Below are 24,990 nucleotides of genomic sequence, written 5' to 3'. Positions count from 1 at the left end.
CTGACGTCGTCTCACTTACTTTGTGGTCGAATATTATTAAACCTTCCAGATGCGAATGTGATGACAAGCCTGGACTCCGCCGTCCATGAACAAGACTTGAACAAGAGAATGAAACCCCTGAGCAATTTGATGAACCATTTCTGGCTCAGGTGGCGAAACGAGTATCTACTGGAGCTGAGAGAAACACACCGTCACTCTGCAAGGAAAAGGGGTAAAGCAGACACCCCAAGGAACGGTGATGTTGTTATCGTTCAGGATCATGAGCAGCCTCAAGGATTCTGGAGACTCGGCAGAATAGAGAAGGTCATCGCTGGAGCTGACAACCAGATCCGTGGAGCAGTCGTTAGAGTCAAGTCAAAGAAGAGAGCACCATCTGTCTTAAAGAGGCCGTTACAGAAGTTGTACCCCTTAGAGATAAACGACAAGGAAGAAGAATGAAGGACGTTTCAGAAGAACCACAACATTAATAATGAACTTTTGTTTTGAACGTTGACATCGTTGAATTTGTTAGTTAAAAATTAGAACTCTATCATAACTGCTGAGCAAGCAGTGAGAATTGCTTCCCAACGTGGGGAGTGTGTTGAATTTGTAATAAGTTAAGTGCGCGAGGCATCATGGGGCTTCGTGGCGAGTAAAATAAAACATGCCGGATTGAAACGAATTTTTGAATCTTTGGAGTCTATTTATTCTCTTTTTACGAACGGAATCTTCTTAATTTTACACACAGCAATTTGATGTTATGATAAATTTTGATACACCTGGTGATAAATGTACTAAGTTCAAAACATCTTTTTTTAAATTTCTCCCTTTCTTTACAATTAATAGTGACTGGCCCTCATCTTATGTGTAGTAACATCTCTTTCTATATATACATGCATGTCATTTGCAATTGCAGTCATTACATTTTAAAGGAGGTCAAAGAAACTATAATTTGCCAACAGGATATTATTATTTAGTTGTAATTAAGAATATGAGATTTTAGTTCCAGAATTTTCTTGTGCATATACAAATATATCTTTCTCAATATCAGAATTTAGTATTTATATAAGTTTAAAGTTTCTGATCATTCAAGTTAAAAGTACATTAATTACATTGACCAGAAAGTATTCCAAACTGTTGGATAAAGATAATAATCGTTCTCAATTTTAAGTTGTTTACATACATTTTTAGATACTTTTTAGAAGTGTAGTAAACCATAATGAATAGAAGATCAAAGTATATAAAATGGAAAACTATTTTATATTTCTTTTATGAAAAATAAATGCACAACTAATAAGTTGTCAGAATGTTTATACTTCTCATGAAAGGGCTAATTATTTGTAGACTGTTTCAATTGTTCAAGTTAGAATAAATGCCTGTCGGAATAATAAAAACGATTGGTATGAATGTTCAACCATAATCCAGGATGTTATTGTAATATTATCTCTATTTAAAAGTATTTTGATTATTTTGAGCATTTACGATATTTTTTAATAAACATTTCTTACAGCAAAACAATAGATATCCAGTATTCCATAATATGTATTGTGATTATGTTCATCGTTCTAATAACAATTAAACGTTACATGCACACCTCACTCCTCGATAACCTGAAAAGAACTAACATTCTGGTCTGATCATCACAGTCAGGGCACGGCTAAACCATACATCAAAACAAAATATATCTACGTGTTCAAATGAAATACGCAATATTCAAATGTTGAAAAGTTTAGAATACTCTTTCATTTTTCCTGTAATCTGAAGTATGAGTCTTGCATACCCATTTTAGATGTATCGGTCTGTCCGTATTCTAGCGTTTCCTAGTTGAAAATCCTCGGATTTGCCATCAAAATAAATATATATGCGTGTTCAAATAAATTAGGCAATATTCAAATGTTGAAAAGTCTAGAATATTTTAGCATTTTTCCTGTAACCTGAAGTATGAGTCTTGCATACCCATTTTAAATGTATCGGACTTTCCGTATTCTAGCGTTTCCTAAAACAGTCTGTATTCAACTCGAATACGTATGACTGACAAAGCGTTCCTCGGGTATGAACATCATCGGATTTCTTTGAACACTTGAGGTATGCGTATCCATTTTCAAGTGTATACTGAACGAATATTACTCTCTTTGCACAGTGTGGAAGAAGATCTGTTTCTCTTCAAGGTCAATGATCCTGACAAACCAATGATCCTGACAAACTGTCAAGCCAACATCGATGGTGAAAAACAAACGTTGAATTATTGTGGTCATAAGGACACTCCAAGACATAGGACAAACGCGATGTCGTGTCTTCGTTGTAATTTTCGCGCGCTTTATAATGTATGCGGAGATCATGTATGCTAATTGTGTTGTAAGAGCGCTTCGTGGGACGAGACGGGCTAGGATACCACTAATCTCTTTTCTTTTTTTTTCTTTTTTTTTCTTGGAATAAAGTTGATTACTGTAACCACAGTTATATGATAACTGATGAGGCATTAGTTTATAGAAAGTTAGTGATAGACATGTTAGTGATACTTTGAGTGCAAATAATATTCCTTTTGTGAACTAACTTTTGCAAAATTGTTTGTTTTCTGGTTTAATATTCGAATCATCCTCTGCGATGTTCTGTTGAACTGATTCACGGTTATAATATTTGAACTATGATATTTCATACATTATGATTCTAACAGTTGTAATGATTTAACATTTTGACAATGAGTTTATTTAGACGTTTAAGTTACAGTTTTAAAGTAGTACTTGGACGAAAACGCCCGGATTTTGAAAAGTCCAAATAAACAAATTTTTCTAGGTTAGTATGACTGTAATGTGATTGTTTAAAAGTTATGTACAAAAAAAATTAGTTTGAAAAACACTTATTGCGGAGAAATGAGGCTTTGAAAATGAGGCTACTTATACTCGCGGCCAAAAGAAATCTGACCTCCGGCAATTGCGTGACGTGTGACGTATGACGTCATTTACTCCACGACTGATCTTCAAAATAGTACAATTTGTACAGCTTCGCCTCTTCGTCGACATTTATATATATATTATATTTGATAAAAATTAACGACTATTGCCAATATGGATGATATATCTACACTGCTATCGTACTCGGTTGATCTCGAATCTTACGAGGAACTGGTTCGTCCAAAAAGGACATTGTAAAGAAGATGACTGCGGCCGAGAATGAATTAAAGAAAACTTAATAGAGAGGATCCAGAATGCAAGCCATAGTCGATCAGAGTGCTCAGCATTTACACAGTGCAATATTAAATACCAAATGGACCAAGTCATGGCCTATTCTTCCATCAGACTTAAACTTGGATCATTTCTCGATTCCAGGTTGTCTTCGCGGTTTTCTCTTCTGTTTGTTCACATCTAATCCTGAATTGAAGAATCCCTCTCCTCGAGTTCAGATGCTGGTAGAGTCTTTCAGCCAAGATATCATCTATACTGTTACCTGTGGAAAGACAAAACCACCAAAACCGATTCACCTTTCTTGTGGGGTCAAGACCCTAACCCTAAACCCAAACCCATTTTAAATTACAGAATATCAAACTTTTTAACATTTTTAAAAGTTCGAAAAAAATAACCATTGTCAAAAAATTTAAACAGTTTGGAAAAAAAATAACCAGTATAAAGCAAATATTTAGGCACGGCTAAAGAAACTATTGTAATCGTTTTTAAGATGATGATAACATTCTGCACGGATTACATAACAAAACTGTAATCCCAGATTAAGTCCATCCAAGAATGTCATTTAATTTAAGAATGCGAACGAAGTACTTGTTATACTCTGGGGAACTCAGAATTTTATTGTGAACGGTTGGACTTCAACATTTAGTTGTTGCAGAGAAGAGTTCCTCGATCAAAGCCAAGAGATGTACGACCCTCAAGAAGATAGATTTTTAGTTAGCAGAAATTAAGTAAATAGCATTTACATGGAATTGGAAAAGAACGTTCATGGACTATTGTCATTCCCAGCCGCAAATGATCGTGTGGATACTAGTAGTAGTAGTAGTAATAGTGCTGATATTACTGTTCTTCATGGTCCAGATATTATAAATGGATATCACGATGGTGACTTATTTGTTGGTGTGATGACAAGCGCTCACAGCCAAATAGTGGTTGATTACTGTTGGTCGTAAATCTTTGATTTTTGAAAGTCAAGGAGCTGGGAGATTACTGCTGCACAGTGGAGTACCAGGGAAAGATAGTACAATCATCAAACTATCTTTGTCCATCTTGACAAAAGCTACATTGAAAACAGATTTTCTATGCTGTATCTACTGATAATCCTGATGAAAACACCTATTGCAAATCTAAAGTAGTTAGTTGGCTTTCAGTGTTAGCGAGGAAGTTCCAAGTTCCACAACGGCATCTGTTTCGATAGAAACACTCATGAAGTCTGGAAAATTAGTTTTGAAATCTAAGAAAAAATGAAAATGATCACCCAGTTAAATAAAAAGCATTATATTTTTTAAAATATGGAACTAGTTCTGGAATTGACCCTAATAACGTTTGTTTTTTATAGAATTAACTGTTTATTATTAATAGTTTAACTGTTGTTTTTGTTTATGTAGCATGTCAATATTTGCAGATGTTTCAATCTTTTCAAATCATTGTGTAAAAGTATGACGTAATCATAAGTTCTAGTTAGGCTTGCAGTGCATTTTTGACTTGTTCTCCCCACCGACTACATGTGGGCTTTATGTGTTAAATATGGAGTGCATTATATAGTTCAAATATACTGCTTAAACCAACCATTCTTGTTCGATAGTGTTACAACGTGGCGTCAGAAGTGGGATCAACACGTTTACACGATTAGTTTGGCAGATTTATCTTGTTACCATAAAAAAAAAAGAGATTACTTCAAGCGACCGGATTCAAGCGGCTCGACTACCTTACAATCGACCGCTGAGTTTTCAAGTTAAAACAAATGGACTCCAGAACTTCATAAGTACATCAAGTTTAACTATCTATTAACATTTTCAAGTCACCTTTGTGTTATTTGCAATATTTCAAGCTTACGGTCCTTAATTCGCTATTTCCAACAGCAAATATACAACATAGCATTATGGCTGAGAAATTCACAACGCCAAAGATGGACTGGACAATTCCGGGCGACTTACATAAACGTTTCAAACTACTTAAGCAGAAATGTGAGTTAGTTTTTGAAGGCCCGTTAGCCGATACGGAGGAGGGTTAAAAAATCCGATTACTATTGCGATAACTATCAGCGGTTGAAAATGAGAACAATAATTTTAGATCAAGACTTCTTTCTTTCAAATTTTCTCGAAATAAGCATATTTTTTTTACTTTGTAGTCTTCAAAATTTCAGCATTTATGTCAAATAACAGCTTACAGGTAATTCTACCAAGAAATACAGAAATTGTAAAGCTCGAAGAAACTATAAATGCGGTATTGTTTTTGGTCCTAATTTTCGAAGCTTAGATATAGTTGAATTTGGAATTTTAGGCCTTATAATTTGACTATCCAAGGACTAAAGATGATTGTACCCGCAGAGATTTTGCACGATTTGGTAACTTCAATGTTTCAGAAAACTTCCCACCAAGCCTCTATATTAGAAATGCAATACTTTTGGAGAACGACCAAAAAACATTTTGACCATTTTATCTTGTTGCTAAAACAGTTGATACATCGGTTACTTGAAGGCACGAATATTTCATGTACGAAATAACAAACTAACAATAATTGGTATTTTTCTAAACTAGAAAAGATACTTTATAATTGACGAAAGTTTTAAGGAAATTAAGTTTAACATGTATGAGAAACACAGCATTGAATTTTACCTTCGAGTGGGTTTAATTTATTCCAAAATTTGGAAATTAAGGTCTCATAAAACACTTGCCGTTTCCATGGCAACAATACATTTGGTGACCAAATTGTTGTTGTTTTTTTGAATCCCATATAAAGGCCTACTCACACACCAAATTTCAAGGGTGGTCAAAAAATTTCATTTCCCACTTTGCTTGAGTCTTACAGAGACCTACTCTTAATACCTCTAACAGAAAACGTAATATTCACTACTCACATTGGATGTGAACACTTTATTTCTAGGTGGTCTCTTGCGTTTTCCTACGCCACCTCTTTCTTCAAGCCCTTCAGGGTCGACCTCCATCATCATGGCATATACGAGATCCCGAGGCACATTCAGCTCATAACAAAAGAAAAAGAGTGTTTTATAGCACTAAATAATTATGCTAAAGTTTATTTCATAATTCGGGTTCGTGAAAACCACTCTAGCTCGTTTAAGCTGTGTTGAAACATTAAAATTAACATCCTTCACCAACAATGACTTATGTATTTTATTTTTTATTTTCAGTCGGGACTACAGAGCTGACAAATAATAACACTACAGGGCAAGTACCACTTTTTAAATTCACCTCTGTCTGTTCAGAATACGAAATTTGCACTCTGTGCAAGGGCGCCAGGACAGACGGATTGGGTTTTGAATATGTGTGATTGTTCAACTTATTCGTAGATTTCTAATTGAATTGATATATGTTTGTTTCTAAGGGAGCGGTCATTAATTATTGGGGGGGGGGGGAGGGCCAGTAAATTTATGGGGAGGGCTGCGATTTTTTGGGCCCGCCATTAGGGAGGGCCAAATATTTTTGGGCGCATGCTAGAGGGAGGGTCGCAATTTTCTGGGCCCCCATATAATCCACAGAAACCACCTGTTCAATATGTATCCCACCTATAAGCTAGTTACAGAGTATAAGCCTCTGACTTTTTTGGTATGCAGACAAATTCTATTGATTTTATTCAAAACATTATTTATAAGAGTAGTAACACGTCCAAACCATTTTTTCTTCATATGTATGTTTTGTTCTACACACTATAAACTCGCAAAAATGTAAAAATATCTATGATAAATTGTTATATAAAGTATATATATATCAAGAACATGGAACGACACACTAAAAAGTGATGCACTAGTGAAGGACTGAGAGCTTGCGAATGAAATTATGGGCAAAATGGATAGTTTGTTACAACGGCTTCAGCAGCTACTCTCGTCTTTGAAAGCTAGAGTCCAAGGAAAAGAATTGTGGCCTGTATATTTAGAGTTGTTACTTGTTATTGACTCTATACACGAAGACATTGATTCCTGCCAACTTCCAGAACCTTACTGATGTTGGCCCTGGTGTAGGAGTTTCCAATCTGCAGGTGCGATATACGGACGCTGAAATTGCCAGACCTGATAAAAGTAAGAGGAGAAACCGGATACATAGAGCTAGAAATGACTCCAGTCAAAACAAAGCAGAACGTACAAATGCGGCAATAGGTAAAGTACATTCAAAATAGTTCCTTATAGTTGTAGATTGAAAACTCTTCAAAGTCATTGTTTTAAAAGAAGCATTCTAAAATACCGCCACTTTTCATATTTTTGGAGAAGCTTTAGTCGACGGCTCAACCATAAAGTGGGAACACTTTGAAGTTTCGGTAGAAGAACTTAAACAGATGACGAGTGAAGATCGAGTTGAAGGACACAGAGGATAAGTGCATGATGAAAAATGCTTGGAAAGTATGCGACGAAGTTCGAAGCAGAATTGATGGTGAACCTGCTCCATCTGGCAATATGACAGCTTATGCGACACACAATGAAGGTAAAATGATTTCTATTGTAATAATGTGTATATAATGTTTCATTCATGACCTCTATGTTCATTTCACAGTCTAAATTGGAACGTTTCCTTTTACAGAAAAGCATATCTAGAGGAAAATATAAAAGCTGCCGTATCAAAGAAGGGGAACGTACATGGGCATGGATACTTTAAAAAATTTGAAGAGTTTATGAAGATCCATTATGACATTGGTGAGTTGTACATGGAGTATGTAAGAGGAATAATAAAACAAAACAATTACATCTAGGACAGTTCATGTGCTAGTTATTACAATTATTGTCAAAACGTTGCAACGTGCATGTCAATTATTATAAATTATATCAGGGGCGGCGGAAGCGGGGGGACCGGGGGGGGCACTGGCCCCCCCTCTAGATTTTTTGGGCGGGCCTGCCCCCCCAGAATATAATGCCTCACACACACACACACACACACACACAAAACGCATGAGATTTGGTTATGATTACCATTATTTATTATTTTGATATTACATAATTTTCTGTATCTAAAAAATATACGATATATCTAGCGACGACTTGCATCATTTTTCAGTCTCTCAGCACAATTGCCAGTGGTTTAATGCGCGCAAAATGTTACTGATTGAAATATCACACATACACGTTTGTAATCAAGCTAAACAGGGAGGGGGGGGGGTCATTTCAAGGTACCGTGAAATATTGGAGTGCCCCCCCAAAATCTTTCAGCTTCCGCCGCCCCTTATATGCTATATGTGTAGTTTGCATATCACAAAATAAATCATACAAACTGATAATAATTCTGTTTGGTAGAAACCTTGTGTGAGGTTCGTGAGGGTATGGAGTTAGAAGTTGAGAGAGTAAGGAGGCCTTATCCTGACTATGGCAGGGAGGGTCTGCACTACGTACTGTGCATTGGAGGATACCCCAAGAGACAACAGGGAAGTTGACTATCAACTAAGAGTTGCGTTACGAAAGTTGTTTGCTGTTGGTAAGAATATTAAGGAAGGTGTTTGGAATTGCATGTTATTTAACACATTTTTCTTTATAAATATCAATCAGTTTCACATAATTTCAATTGATTTAAATTACAGGCAAACTGAATGATAAAGACGCAGTTGAGAAATTCGGCAAGAAGTACATGGTTGAAAAACGGCTAGTAGCACAATACTTAGAACTTCTTCATCATCTGGAGCAAAGGGAAAAAAAGAGGGCAGAGACCAGAGAACTTACAAGGAAGGAAGAAAAGAAGAAATGTTTCAACGACTTTAATTAGGAGGGTTTATACCGGGGATGGAGGTCTGAAAAAATTAAAGGTGTCAGTACTCGACATGTATATAGAAAACAAGCAACTAAAAATCTCCAGGGGAGCAAAGAAAAAAGAAAAAAAACCCCGAAAAAGTGGATGCTGTCGGCGAAGATGAGGATGATGATCAATAGTGGTTGAAGAGATTGGAAGCGATGACGATGATCTTTCATCATTTTCCTCTTCAGACACTGAAGATGAATTGCATCAAGAAGAAGAACAAATTGCTAGTCTGTTGAACACTACAAGATCAGAAAGAGTTTGCAGAACTTGGAGGGGGAGAGCAAGTGTTGCTGACTAAAATGTTTTTGGCATAACTAACTAAAACTATATATTATTTTCTATTTTTACTATATTTTTCCATCATAACATTTTCAAATCGATGTATTTTATAAAGAATAAGTGCCTCGCAAGCAACACCACATATCAATCTAACTGCTATATATGCTTATAGTGCTATATATGCTTATATATGCAACGTTCCAGATTAATATACAAAAATTTAAGATATTTATAGGAGGGGGAGGGCTGTAATTTTTGGGGCTGTCTTGCCAGAGGGGGCCAAAATGTTTGGGCTCAAGTTTTATGTGTTGCCAAAATTTTTGATCCCTAGTTTCAAATAATTTACCGGCCCTCCCCCCCCCAATAATTAATGACAGCTCCCTAAATTGATATTAAATAGTGTTCACTTATCTCTAAAACTAAACGTCTTTTCCAACCAACAGTCTTTCAGGTTTGAATCAGCTGTACGATAGGAATATATGTATCACGTCCACCAACGGTCTTTTTGGTTTGAATCGGCTGTACGCTCTGAGTATTTACCGCTGCACTATCCGTGCTAAGCAGCGCCGGCGCCGCTTCGTTAGCGATTACTCACCTTTAATAAGTTAATCAAATTTACCTTCAGTACAGTAAAATAGACCGGGGTAGGAAAGCAAGAGCGGTTCTTTTGTGCTCTTGTCTGCTCGGATAATCCAATTATTTTGGCAGTACATAGGGCACTTTGTTTACACAGCAATGACAGATATGACTTTGGCGAACGCAAAACGAAGCCCGAACGAAGGTTCGTTCTTCGTAATACGACCCTAACGCGATGACAGACCCATCCTCGAGGTCAAGCTAGCCAACGACCATTATTGTGATCGATTAGAAGTTAAAAGTTTAATCGCCTGAAGTCAGTGAAGTGCTTATACTAAACATTTTTAATGCATCTGGATCTTGGCGTCCATCAAAATCGCGTAATAGATATTATCAAGACCGGACGAAGCATTTTTTTAACTTGTGAGGCTGGAACAGGAAAGTCTCGAGTACTTTCGAAAATTCGCAATCTCCAGGAATTCAGAGATGGATTGTTTTATACTGCTCCCACGGGGATCGCCGCAAGCAATATTAATGGTTGTACCATTCACTCCTTTGCTGGTAAGTTTTTCTTCGATCTTAATCAGCGATAAATAATATCACATAACTTGAGATTATAACAAATTTATTTCATGCTGTATAGGCATTGGTATTGGACATAAACCACGCCATCTTTCAGCGTTGGAAACAATGCCGGACACTCGTTATTGATGAGATTTCCCTTGTAAGCAAATCACTGTTTGAAAAGTTGGATATATGGTTTCCATCTTAAATGAAAACGACGACCTTCTTCACATTCTTCGTGATATTAGAAGAGGAAAACCATTGCATATAGCCATTGCTTATCTAAAATCAATTAAACGCCCCATACCAGGCGTCACTGAAAGAAACTGCCGTACCCTCTTCTCAAAAAGAATGCCTTGCGAAGTCTACAACAACCAAATACTAGAACAGCTGGAAGGGGAGGAATACGTTTTCAAAGCGAAGGATGTTGACATAAACACATCAGTATTAAAGAGTCCGTGCAATGCGCCTTACGTCCTACGCCTTAAAACTGAAGCTGGAGTAGTTTTACTAAAGAATTTGTCAGAAACTTTGGATAATGGTACCATCGGAAAAATTGTTTATTTCTGTGAAGGATATCCAACGGTTCATTTCGAAAATGACGAATCTCTCCTTATTAGAGAGCACCAGTTTGTTGCCAGTCATCCTGAATCAGACGAATACCAAGCTACCAGAACGCAGCTTGACCCTTATTATATCTAACCAATCAATCAGGTTCAAGGCTAACGGTATATAAACGTAGCTCTAAATTCCTCTAGCCACACTTGCTGCTCACATATACTTGAAAATTACTAACCTATAAAAGCAACTGACGAAGATAGATATATAATATTTATCGAAACCGGTATTGCTACTTAAAACAGTTCTACTAGGAACTATGGACGATCTTCCTCTCAGCAACACACAAACTGCCGAGATTCTGCCAACCATCTCACCATTAACATCGCCGACTAAACAATCAGCCACAGAAATGAGTAGTGACGATTAAATCCCCTCAAGCCAGCCACCGGCGAAGAGGCCTAAAGTCACCAGCAGCAAACCTGATCTCAACCGGCTATCGTACCTACAGACCCGTAGAGCCAAAGCCACAAAGTCCTTGTTATACCTGAGAGAGTACCACGCCAAAGGCACTTGTCCTGTGGGCCTCCAATACCAGCCCAAGCCGCACCTGAGACAGACAAGAGACTTTCAGAAAGCCATGAGTCACATCTGTGTCGAAGAAGAACAAAAACTACTAGCCCTGATGATATTTCAGCAGAAGAAAATCAAGGATTCACAAGCCATCACTGATGTAAAGAGCCGCCTAACCAACATTAGTGACAAAGCTGTGAAATAAGCATCAAGTACGACCCAATCTAGGATCAATAAGATACATGTAAATAAGAAAGACAATGTAAATATGGTCAACATCCAAGCCAAATTCAACGAACTTAAGGCCATCTTAGACTCCTCTCAACTATTGTAACAATTTATCTAAGGATGATAATAAAGCAAGAAGTGAATTGTATCAAACTGTCTCTCTTACTGACTCTTGTTTAGCGGCGAAAAAGAAGCACTTAAGAATCTCAAAAGTAATAGGGATATAAATGTAAAAAAGCTGATAAAGGGACCGGCACCGTCATTTACGACACCACTACTAAAATCAAAGAAGGAACGGATCAATTGGATGATAAAAAATTCTACCGTGCACTCTCAAATCCCATAGTAGAAGAAACTGCTGCCAAAGTTTGTACTTTAGTAAATAAACTACGAACGGACGGTCATATAGATACTATGACACGTAAGTGGTTACCCCTAAACCAGTCACGCACACGAATACCAGAATTCACCCTTACCACATTTCATAAGAAAACTCCAGTAGGGCGACCTATAGCATCTGCTAGTGCAGGACCAACTGAACGTATTTCTAGATTTGTAGATTACCTTCTACAACTGATTGCTAAAAAAAAAAAAAGAGTCATACATAAAGGATTCTACTGACTTTATAAACTTTATTGGGAATACTCCTATTCCAGACACTACAGTTTATAAAGGACCAAGATTCCCTACTTCACACATTTTAGATGTGAAAACATATTTTAAGCCAACTGAAACCTTCCAATACACCCACTTCTCATCATGTCACCCTCTTAGCGTAAAAAAGGGTTTTGTCAAGGGCTTTTGTTACTACGTAACGACTCCGTAGCCGAAGCTTTTGAAAACGCCATACAAAGCTTCACAAACATCCTTAAGGAAGTTAAATTTATTGGAAGACAAGAAGCGCTTAAAAAAGCGAAACACAAAATCACATCGTAAAATGCTACCATTCGTCACTATGTACAATCCAGCCGTACCGAACATCAAAAACATTTTAATTAAGCATTGGCACCTTATTACTGGCAACCAGAACCTTAAAAGGATCTTTCCTGATTCTCCTTTCGTCTCTTACGAGAGGAATAAATCGCTTAAAGACTCGCTAGTCAGAGCGAAAATCCCGAAAAGAAACTAGATATAATTCTAACGAATGTTTGTAGTGTTTAAACTCATTGAGCATAACGGCAGGGCAGTGGCAACATTATAACGCTCTTGTGTTTTTGTGTATGAAAAGCACATTGACCAGGCCAAAACAAAGAAAACAGCAACATCATGTGCTTCACTTCTGACGAATTGTTTTTATACAAATTCAGAAATGGAGGGCATGAACTTGACTGCAGCCCATGGGAAAAGGCATCCTGATAAAGATATACTCGATAGTATAATTGGTAAGCGATTTGATATTTTTGTAAATTGAAATATATATCATCGATCAGTTTCCTAAGTATACATTCATGACAGTATATATATATGTGAAATACTTGGTTCAGAGAAACGTTAGTGTAGCTAGCTACTGCATGTACAAGTATATAGTATTTATAATATTATAACATAATATAAATTTTTTAATTCCATAATTCCATTGCAACCTTTTCTGTGAAGAAGCACAAATTACACCTGTAATTATAAAAGTATCCCGACAGAATGTCCGTTACCAAGTTTACATATTGTACAATTAATAAATTCTTAAAATATTGAATTGTAAATATTTTTGGATTCAACATGATTTCGATATAATCCTGGTATTTGTTATCTACAATTAAGGATAACAGTATAGCTAACCATCATATAGGTGTACTGTATATACAAATTAATGTGCAATACTAGCATACATATTCTTATTATGCTGAGTTTACTATTCTATCATAGGTTGTAGAAGAATAATTGGTTTGTGCTTGTTAGTAGACCAAAAAAATCACTAATTACTCACTTGGATCTTTCTATCCATATTTTATTAATCGTTACGTTAGTCTTCGATGAATAAACATGAATTCAATAGTCTTTACGTCCTGTTCCTTCGATAAAACTCGCCATCTTTGTTATTGCTGAGCCTGCAATATCTTATTAGGAAAGACCGCAGATACGTCATTAAGAGGGTAAGCCCAAAGTAATATTTCATCGTACTAACCTTGATGCCAGATGATGACGCGATATCTCCATAAAAGGAAACTACCCTGTCCCCTTCATCTATATAAGGAAACTACCCTGTCCCCTTTAATTAATTTTGATTAATTGTAAATGTACTAATCTCACTATCTGAAGAACATGAACGAATAATCCATTTTACAGTTCCGTTCGCGTGATCACGAATAATAGTTGCAAGTCGAGGCTGCAGTTTCTGCGCATAGCAAAACTACTTTTTATCAAGCGTGGAAACTCGGCCTGGAACGGAACTGTAAAATGGAGTATTGAATCTCCCGTCATGACCCAGTTCTATGGATAAAATGCAGCCGTTGAGCATCTGGGTTTAAATATTTATAAAGACGTATCGCCGTTTAAAAAATATTTTGATTTATACTATGAAACCTCTTATTTTGGATGCTTCTTACAGCCATGAAGAGTTCATTAGGGTCCAATGCTTTACTTGTACTAAGTAAAATGCATAGCAGTATTTGTATTTCCGATTTATTTAAAGACCCATTGCCACTTACCGTGATGCACCGCGGTCACAGATGAATTTCGTGGTCCATGAAATTCAAAGATTCATATATTGAATAATAACTTCATATTAAATCCTTTTCCGACATAGCACTAATGCACAAAAATGATTCTTTTATATTATTTTACGGCTTTAGGGACTATTTATGAGTTTATTCAAAATGTTGAAATTGTTTTTTCAGTGGAGACACGATTCAAAATGTAAACAAATTGTGGTGCATCACGGTAAGTGGCAGTGGGTCTTTAAAGCTGAGCTAAAAACCCGTCTATATTTTTAAAACAGTAAACAAATGATGTTAGCGCCGATGTTAGCTTTCCATATTTTAATTCATGCCCTAAAACATTCTTTTAAAGTTCTCAGCAATAAACATGTTTAATTCTTTCTAAGAGCGTTTTATTGACAGCAAGCAAGTAATAATATAAGATATAAAGCAATACTTGTATTGGGATCGAGAACGTTTTAATTGACGACAACGACAAGAACAGTTGATTGTAGTTTTCAAAGGAGTTTACAAAACGAATTTTGGACCCATAAAACTGAAACGAGGCCGTATGATGACGAAACAACAGGATTCGAGCTCAAAGCATTTCAAAGTGATCACGTAGTACATAATCCATACATCTCATTGGTTGAGAGGGTGGCAACGCCCACTTTGGACCTACCCTCTTAATTTTAAGTAAAATGAAAATACAACAGAAACTGGGCACCCTGTTTTAATGACGTATTTGCCGTTTTTGAAAATAAAATATAGCGGGCTCATTAGAAAGGACAAAGATGGCGGTTAGAATCGAAGAAAACTATTAAAGGAGGTCAAACGACCATCTAATTCATGTTTATTCATGGAAGACGAAACGTAACAATCAACAAAACTTGGATAGACAGATCCAAGTGAGTAATTAGTGACTTATTCGGTCTACTCTGGGTACAGTTCAACTAACTCTGTTTTCAACAATTGATGAGAAGCAGTGCGAGCAAGGAATACTTTCCACTCTTGAAATGTTTGAAGGTCTGGCAAAGTACGAAGCACAGTTTTCATTCTTAAAAAGAGTTGGCAGGAAGTCAATCATCAAGCCAACTCTTTCGCCGTTACACAAATTCGACACCAAAGCAATCAATAGCATCAAGGGAAGTGGAAACCTGTATGTTCGCCTTACTTCAGCATCTGGCATAGACCCCAATCCCACTACACTTGTTGAGGATATGCCGGAGGACGACTAATATCAGAGTGCGGAGTCAGGAATAGAAGACAATACGAACGAAGTCCCTTATGTCGGGAATATTGGTAATTGGTAATCCAAGCCCCATGAGCTCCAGCGAGTCTGGAATAAAAATCCCCTAGGTAAATATTTTTTATTTCCTTATTTTACTGTGCAAATTCTTTTTTTTTTTTTTTTTTTTCTTTTTTTTTTTTTCACAAACAGGGTTCGCTGGAAATTAAAATTGACGTGTGGCAGAGACTGGATAAGAAGATGGACCAGCAAAAAAGAAAAAAGAGGTCTTCAAATAGGATTTGTGGAGTATCAAACCACAAATCACTGAAGGAGAGACCTTACAGTAATTAAAAAGAAAAGCAAAGAGTAGTAGGCAGGATGTCAAGAAGCCCAAAGACATCAAGCTGAACTAGGATTTCATGAAGAGCACATACTGTATTCGCCGCCATGAGATCCTGTACAATCCCTGTTGGTCGAAGTTGTGGTGGCATGCTATTCACCACTTCAACAGTTTGTTCATGTAAGTTAAACGAGTGATTTTCTGTACGTTTAAAATGTACATATGTTTATGATGGTTATACAGTAAGTGTAAGCAGACTGATCTTACAAGATTGACAGTCACAAGCCATACATAAGTATTGTAGATCTGATTCAATAAAAATACAAATGTTGTAAACCATTTATGAAATAAATAAGATTTAATTGATATTCCCTATTGTCATTGGCCCTTAAAAACTTTGTTGAAATAGGTATACAGTACAATTGCTGTGTGATTTGAGGAAATCTTCCTTGTGATCGACATTTCTTAAATAGACTATGCATTTATACTGATTGTTAGATTATTAGAATACGACATGTGCCCAATATTTTTTTAGAGCAAAGTTTTGCAGAATTTTCCAAAATGACGATTTAACAACGGAAATCCATGCATGGTTACATTTGACAAAGGTTTTTTTTAACTCGCACTTTTTGAAAAATCACATACTTGCGATTTTTAAGCTTATTTCCCTAGAACTTCATCATTTTCATTTTCTTCAATATATCTACATATAGTTATACTATTATTCTCTCAAAGAGAAAGCTCCATTGATGAAGAGATCTCTAATTACTTACAGACTCAAGTGGTGGCTGTAGGTGAGTTGTTTGACATGGACAACCTCTACATAGTGTGTGAAGGAATGATTCTTTGTGTGATTCCTCACAAGAGAATCAGAGATGCTGTGCAAGCGTTGAAGAAAGCAGCTTTCTCTCTTTCTTGGAGCAAGCTTTGCTACGAATAAGCAGAAGAAATCTACGACTTGCTGTGAGTGGCATGTACTGTGTAGTCAATTTTGTTAGTATTGTCCTTGAAAAGACTCGAGCCTATTCTTTAAGTCAGAAAGCAGAACTCTCATGCAATGAAAAATGATTAATAAAATATTGATAGCCATAGCAAAGCAAGTCCTAAAGCTAAGCTAATGGCTTCTCTATGACAACCAATGATCGAATTACTTCATACATGTATGCTGCGATTTTGTGAAGGTATTCTAAAAATCTGTTATTTCATTGAAGTTTAAATTGGTTAGTTTATGATCTGGATTACATATTGTAAATGTATGAAGTTATACGTATGCATTTATTTAAATAATCAATTCTATGTTCTAGAGTGTGCATGTCAAGTTTTCTATTGTAGTTTGACCTAGTATTATTTTAAAAAATGACGTCTAATATTTATAGTCAACCCAATGCAGAAATTTGAATTCATTACATGTTTTTGTCTTCAAAGGTACGTTGGCAATAATAATATGAAAAGTAATCTCATGTTATCTTTCTCAGCAAAAAAAAAACGTCTACTAAAAACGTAATTAAAAGTAATAGTGTTGTTGTCTTATTCAATACTTTGACAGCGATCATGTGAGAACTGTGCGGAAAATGAATAATATGCATCTAATACAATTCGAACTCAAATCACGACATGACTTTGACACTGTTTATAATATTGTCCTCAACACTGCACTAAATCAGTACTTAAAAAAGTTTTTTTTTTCTCTTTCAACCTGGGTACTGGCCATGCCAATTTTACTCTTGTCAACTTATCTACCACAGCTCCAAGAAGTATACCACCTCCGACCCACCAATAATGTGCAATCCTGACTGCAACATTGATCGCTCCTATTCATATCTGCGTCATAGAACTCTTCTTTCTACTTCTGGTCAAACGATTACCTCAGCTCAGCCACGAATTCTTTCTCTTGTACCAATGCTTGGACCCCTGTACATCTCCCTTAACAGCAGAGAGCACATTGTCACAACGTTTCATCCTTTTTTTAAAATGCTATATGAAAAACTATTCCCTAACAGCGAGTTTACTCAGACCCCAAGCTCTAGCAGATCAAATTTCACAAGCTTCCCGACACCTCAGTTTTGCAGAAGCTTATTTTTAATAACATTCTTTTCTATTTGCAGTCAGTCGGAGTTGGGAAGTAGGGCAGCGGGAAATCGAGTGGTGCAGGGTGGAGAGGATGGACAGGGAGTGAGGGACGCATGTGGAAAAAAACCTTAGTTAGTCGGAGTCAGGGTCAGGGTCGGGGTACGTAAAGCTTCCCAGGGCTGCACGTTGCGTTCGTTCATTCCATTTTGCTAATCAGTGTCTTCGATCAGTGCAGTCAGCCAGCCAGTCCACCAACAAAGAGGAAGCGAGCGAGAAAAGGGGCGGCGCAACAACACAGGTAAAGTGCGCAAATTGTTCCTTTATATCATTAACACACAATGTTATGCCACAGCCCAGGAGTGCTTCACATCACTAGCTGAACATATGTATTCGTATTGAAATGTTAAGCAGTGTTTCTCTTGCTTTTGGAGTAAGTGGCAACCATATAAAAAATCTCGAATATTAAATTATGTCGAAACTTAAGAGTCATTGTCTGAGAAAACCGGGCAGAGTCAAAAGATGGGGGTCCGCCGATTCCCTCAATATTTATACCATTTGATAGGTATCTGATAAGATTACGATTAGCCAAATATCTTCGTTCCCGAGATCACCACCCCCCTCAGTTTTTGGCACTCACGGGCTGTAAAATCGAATGAATTTAAGACCGAGTTTGGAGATCCATAAAATGTTGTGTGCGGCATAAATAAACTTCTACATATTTTTAGCAGATTAAATACCTTTGAAATAATATGTTTGCGTTGTAATAGCTTTATTTCATAAAATTTTCTTTTTTATGTATTCAGTTAAATATCGTTATCATGTCAGACATGATGGATGACATAAATTTAGTGACTTTTAAAATTCAATTTTTCGAAATTTTTTCAAAAATATTTGTCGACTGCATGCTTCTTTTGGTGTTAAATGAGAGATTTGAGTAAACTTGTGATTGGCAACTTAAATTGCCGAAGCGCAGCATCGCTTCAAAGTTCACTGAATTGCAGTGTATTCGTCCTAATTGGTTCGGCTTTTTCGCGCCATATGCCAATTAAGTCCTCTTTCGCTATTTTACTTCAAAAATGCTTTCTGGTCAATGAAATAAGCTCAAAAAGACTTATCGAAAGCTCTGTTTTGTGTTTCTCTTTTGAAACCATCATAGAATAGAGGTGGTGACAGGAGCTGGCGATCTCGGACTTCTCAATTTTCCCCCGAAAGTCAATGTTCGACCCGTCATCATTAGGTTCAATTATATTTTTGCACAAAAAGCAATAATATTGTTTTAAATAAGGAAGAAATTCAAGATGCAGAGTTTAGATTCTTTTGTTTACAAGCTATTTATATAGTCTCTTTTACAAATTAATTTTCTTGTTTTCTAATTAGCATGTTATTTGACTCCAGTTGTTAAAAGTGGGTTATGTAAAATCGTTCTAATATTTTTGCATTACGCGTACATTTACGACCTAAAACATGTCGACATTTGCCTAAAAATGTTAAAAGGTATTATTATTAGTGAATTTCTTAGGAGAAAACGAGAAACCATGAGAAGTCATGAATAATGATGTACGATTTCGCCACACATGTTTACTATTTCCCAATAAACAATTTGCCACACACGTTCATTTTTGTTTAGACTCTTGACATTCGTTCGGCTCCCAAAGCTCGGCTTGTGGTCCATTTGGATCCGATTTTATAATTTTGTCATTGGTGAAATGTGATGAAGACATGAGTTCACATCTTATTAGCTTCGGTGTTAGACGAGAATTATAGAGTACATACTATACAATGGCCCGCTGCTGCTCTGCCTTCCAGAACTTGGCAAAAGAACTGGTGTCACACCTATTTGCTATGACTTTTCTGACCCTCAAGAAGTAAGCTGGCAAAGACATTTGCGATAGGAAAACTGCTCCAATGAAAGCCCACATCAGACGGTTCGTGAATGAGTGCATAAGACATCTAGAAAGCTCTGGAGTCTTATGGAGGATAAAAAGGTTGAAGCGCAGCTGTAGTTGAGGTGAACTCCTCCAAAGACCTTCATGAAGCTAACAAAATTCCAAAGATAAGTTAATTATGAGCCGCGTGGAATAAGACTTTGGAAAGGCTACGACATTGGGAAAGGTAAAGTGCTCACCTACAAAGACCTGCAAGCAGATCGACAAGTTATTGAAAGTTTAAAAAGTGATTCAACCATTTGGACCTCGTCATAAAAAACTAGGCGTTATTAGCACTACGCAATCAGAAATCTTTTCATTCAGTGAGAGTACTTGTATCTTGACTTTTAGATCTGAGCGAGAGGCAAAAGCACACATGGATAATTCTTTTGCCCATCAACAACAAGCAATGCTCGTTCCATAGGTTGGGCGCTAAAAATAAGTAAGAAGAGACCAAGGTTTGGGGAAAAAGTCAAAGCGTTCTTGATCGAAAAGTTTGAATTGGGTGAAAGACGCGGGAATAAGGCAGACCCCCTATCAGTCTCAAGGGACATGAAATTGAAGAAACCTCGGAATGGGAAAGAGCTTTTTTCGAGAAACAGTTCCAAACTGCAGCAGCAGCAAATGGGTGTCGACCATTGATTGCAAGCCGCCGAGCAAGAGGACAAAAAAAACGTCTTTTTTTCACGAGGGTAGCACTTAATAGCCAGTGGCTAACAAACCTGTGGCCCTCATTCCGTGATCGAATTGGAATTTAAGAGTTGCTTTTTGCGGAGTAATGAAAACCGGAGAACCCAGAAAACCCTCGAAGCACAGGAGAGAACCAACAAACAACTCTACTCATATACAACACCGAACCCGGCGGGACTCGAACTCGCGACCGCTACGCCATCCGTGCTTCCCCAAAGAGTTGAATGAAGAAGACCTGGAAGCATAGGAAAAAGAAGCCACACTTCAAGACTCGCAGTCCACTATTCTAGACGAAATAAACAGGCCTAAGCATCTCTAAGTATAGAGATTATGCTTTGTTACATACTTTAACTTATAAAGACCTTATCTTTTTAACAGGAGCAAAGTCTTTAGTGAGTTACTCTGACGGCTGTGGTGGTCAGAACAAAAACATCATAATAATGGCACTTTATTGCGAATTCGTGAGGAAAGGTGTGTACAGAGTGATGAATCACAAGTTTCTCATGCGTGGACACACATTCCTCCCTAATGATACAGACTTCGCACAAATAGAGAAGAGAAAGCGAATTGCCATGGTCAATCTTCCACAAGAATGGCAAAAGGTAGTGGAAGAAGCCAACAGGCTCAAACCCCTTATGGTACAAGTGATGCAGCAAAGGGAGTTTTTAAATTTCAAGGAATGTTACAAAACACACTACACTCACAAAAAAAAGACCACCGACACTAAAGAAAAGATCAAGTTTAAGCAGGTAAGCTCATAAAAACTGCCACACCAGTTTAAACAGTTTGTCATTTTTTTCTACATTCCTTTGCAGTCGCGAATATAATCATTCAATGTTTTCGTACAAAAGAATAAAAATAGTCAACAACAACAACACCCTAGTCAACAAATCAGTGATCATCATGAAGGGAAAGTGGGTTGAAGATTCGGAGGAAGACTTATCAGACTCCGAGACATTTAGTGAGGAGGAGCTTTTGGATTTTGAAATTGATCAGATGGTACAACAGCTTCCTAAAAACCTGTCGAACCACCAAAACAACCACTTTTGCTACAATTGCGACATCATCCCCCAATCCTCATATGGGATTTATGCAAAAAGGGATGCTTCTCTTTATTCCATTCCGTAAACCATGGCGGAAGAAAGGAAACAAGGACTTCGCGACGAAAACTGAATGTTGAGTTTTCACGAGGACTTTTTAGACAAGATGGCAGAACCACGTTTATTCTCATTACTTCTGACACGTAATAACACAGGTACCCCAATACTCTACAACGCCTCCCCCCTTAGCTACATAACAATGGTTTTCCTAGTGAAAACAATACATGACTGACATCCATCTTAGGATTAGGGGTTGATGGCGCTCTTTCACCCTCAACTGGGCAGACAGTGCTGACCTTGACATCATGACTACTCAAGTTCATGGCGTCTGTACTAGCCAGGGGCTCTTGCCTAGGTGACAGCTGAGACTGGTCATGACGCAGCTGTTCAAAATGTCTCTAAAATTATCACTACTTTAATAGTGCTCAAGCAAATCAAACTGAAAATTCTTAAAGATTGGTATTTCTGATTTGCGTTACCTGACATGACTGGCTCACAATGTTGAACGAAAATCTTTAAGCAGTGGCTGAATGTATAACATCAGAGGCAAATTCTGTCCCATCGTCAACTCTTATCATATCCCATATTCCTTCTCTTAACATAAGATCTCTATTATAATTTAAGAGAATATTGATACGTAATTAGCAATTGAAAATCATTTGTCATCTTTTAAGCTAATGTAGGCCGTTTCCGAGGATATCCCTCCGGCTAGTCTCCTACCCAGTCACTATCAGGAAAAATCTGGTACTGGTAGATCATTTCTCCTATACCTGCGTCAAGGGACCTTGGGGTGATAGTTGACAACCATCTGACCCTAGACAAGCACATTAACAGCATATGTAAATCTGCTTCTTTTGCCATTAAGAACATTGGCAGGATCCGCAGATTCCTGACGCAAGCAGACTGTGAAAAGTTTGTACACGCCTTTATAACATCAAGGCTAGACTATTGTAATGCTATCCTGTATGGGTTACCAGACTCGCAAATGGACAAACTACAAAGCATACAGAACACGGCAGCTAGATTAGTCATTAGGTCTAAAAAACACGAACATATTACACCATATTACACCATTAATTTTAAGATCTTGTTGATTACATTTAAGGCTTTAAATGGACAGGCTCCTAAATACATTTCTGATTTAGTAGTTAAATATCAACCAGCAAGAAATCTAAGATCATCTAACTAAAATTTATTAGTTGTTCCTAAATCTAATCCTAAGACATATGGAGACCGATCTTTTTCCGTAGCTGCTGCTAGGTTATGGAACTCGCTACCATACATAGTTAGGACTGCTAGTACGATATGCTCGTTTAAATCAGCGCTTAAAATTTATTTGTTCACATCCTGATTTTTTTCCCTTTATTCGTTCGCGTTCTGATTTTTTCTTGGTATCTATCTATTTCATTGGTATCTATCTCAATGATATTGTAAATTTATATTTATTGCTTTTGACTTTAGGACAATTATGTAAGAGCATTGAGTTCTAATAATGCTCAGGAACTATTATATTATTATTACATAATATTATTATTACTGGTTGTATTAGTACGAAGGGTGAATAGCGCAATCTAAGAGATAAAAGCCGTCCTGAATCTTATACACTGGCTAGCCCTTATCCGGCGGATAGTTTTTCCCAGCCTTTATACAACCGGCTCCTGACAGCTTACTTACCTTAAGTGTGAATATGCTATGATTTGTCATGAGAAAAAGAGACAATTTTGCGACTGTATCCATCACTGAAGGCTATAAACGTACAACCATATCTTTGTAACTTCTCATTTTGTTCACAGTGAAGCTTTTGTCTGTAGTATAGTGCGTTGTAGTGTGTAGGGTTGCTTCTTCTGATGGCATCTGACCGGCGTTTTCGATTATTGTCAGGACTCACTCTCTTTAAGGATTCTCTTTTTTGTTGTTTTGTAAATGAATAATATTTACTACTAACATAGCCAAACATCATCTTTCTACCTAAATATAAAGATGATTGATTACAAGAATGACCCCAAGAATAAAACAAGACTAAAAATAATTAGAATAGTAACGTAAACTGACTTACTTCATCAACACACTTTCGAACGATTTGGTCGACATCTTGTACGTTCATTCTCAAGTATGTATGCTGATCACACTACTCTAACTGCAGCAGCAGAAGATCCCATTATGCTTCAAACTCTAATGATTCAAGATCTTGAAAACATACCGACTTGGCTTAGAGCAAATAAATAATCTCTAAATGTTAAGAAAACTAAGTACATTATTATTGGAAGACAATTTCAACTTGGCCAAGTAACTATGGAAACATCAAAGAGAATTAGAGCAGGTTTATCTATTTTGAAGCGTCTAGGAACAGCTACACCATTTGACACTCGTCTCAGTATGTATAAAGCTCTGATTTTACCATACCTTGACTATTCTAGTTGTGTTTGGGCATCTACCAGTAAAGGCCTGTCCGACAAATAGTGATAGGTGGTCTGTGGAATGTCTAAATAGGATACAGATCACCTCTTTAAATGCAATTACATCTAGTTTTTACTATGAAATTAATATTAAAAATTTTAATATAAATTTATAATTTAATTATTCATGTGTAAATAGCATCGTAATTTTTTTATACAGCTCCAAGGAAGGGTAATTGAAATTGATTCTGCATTCAAATAAAGTTTATTTATTTATTTATTTAGCAAAGTTGTAAGTGAACATGCCGAACCAGCATGTCGTTTGGGGTTGTAGTAGTACCCCAAACGGCAAAGAAAGAATATTTTTAGCTGCAATCCCTTCTTAATGATAATCGTTCAAAAGCAAAAAGCCGGAAAAGCAACTTGAAGTTTGTCAACCAGAAGCGAAAACATTTCTTTGAAACGAAGTGTTCCTCTATATGCTCGAAGCACTAATTACAAAGTGCGAGTATTCTTATGACTGAATATTCATATTCCTTTTTCTTCTTCTTTCCTCAGAAAGTGAAATTAGTAGTGATGATCGACTGTACGAAACCGATGAACGTGCGTTTACCTAGCAAGCAATAATATTTTTTCCCCTCGGAGATGATGATATAGGTGTCTTTTTTCCCTTCTTTCATCAGAAAATGACGAACTGGCCGCTACCAGCCCAAGTAAGTTCTTATGATTTTATGCGCGTGCGATGGCCTACCAAACAAATGTGTTTTTCCTTGTCCAAGCAATCTCGTACCCAGAGACTACGTTTCTTCTGGCCTGCAGTGAAGAACAAGGGCTCTGGCAAAATCCATTTTTTGAAAGCAGGATTTCTTGGATTTATGGTTTAAGAGCGCATGCATTCCAACACTTTCCAAAAATTAAAAATATTTTCCCGATT

At 36.9% G+C, this 24,990-nt stretch overlaps 1 pseudogene; it reads left to right on the top strand.

The window, feature by feature from the left end:
* The first annotated feature begins 12,085 nt into the window (after positions 1–12,085).
* LOC148908368 (uncharacterized) lies at positions 12,086–12,800 on the top strand (annotated as a pseudogene).
* The last annotated feature ends 12,190 nt before the right edge of the window (positions 12,801–24,990 follow it).

Source organism: Actinia tenebrosa, unplaced genomic scaffold, assembly GCF_029948245.1.
Source record: "Actinia tenebrosa isolate PJP-AT-01 unplaced genomic scaffold, QUT_ActTen_1.0 PGA_scaffold3__52_contigs__length_22856419, whole genome shotgun sequence".
In the NCBI taxonomy this organism is placed as follows: Eukaryota; Metazoa; Cnidaria; class Anthozoa; order Actiniaria; family Actiniidae; genus Actinia; species Actinia tenebrosa.
The sequence above is the reverse complement of the archived record's forward strand: the minus strand, read 5'-3'. Positions and strand labels throughout refer to the sequence as shown.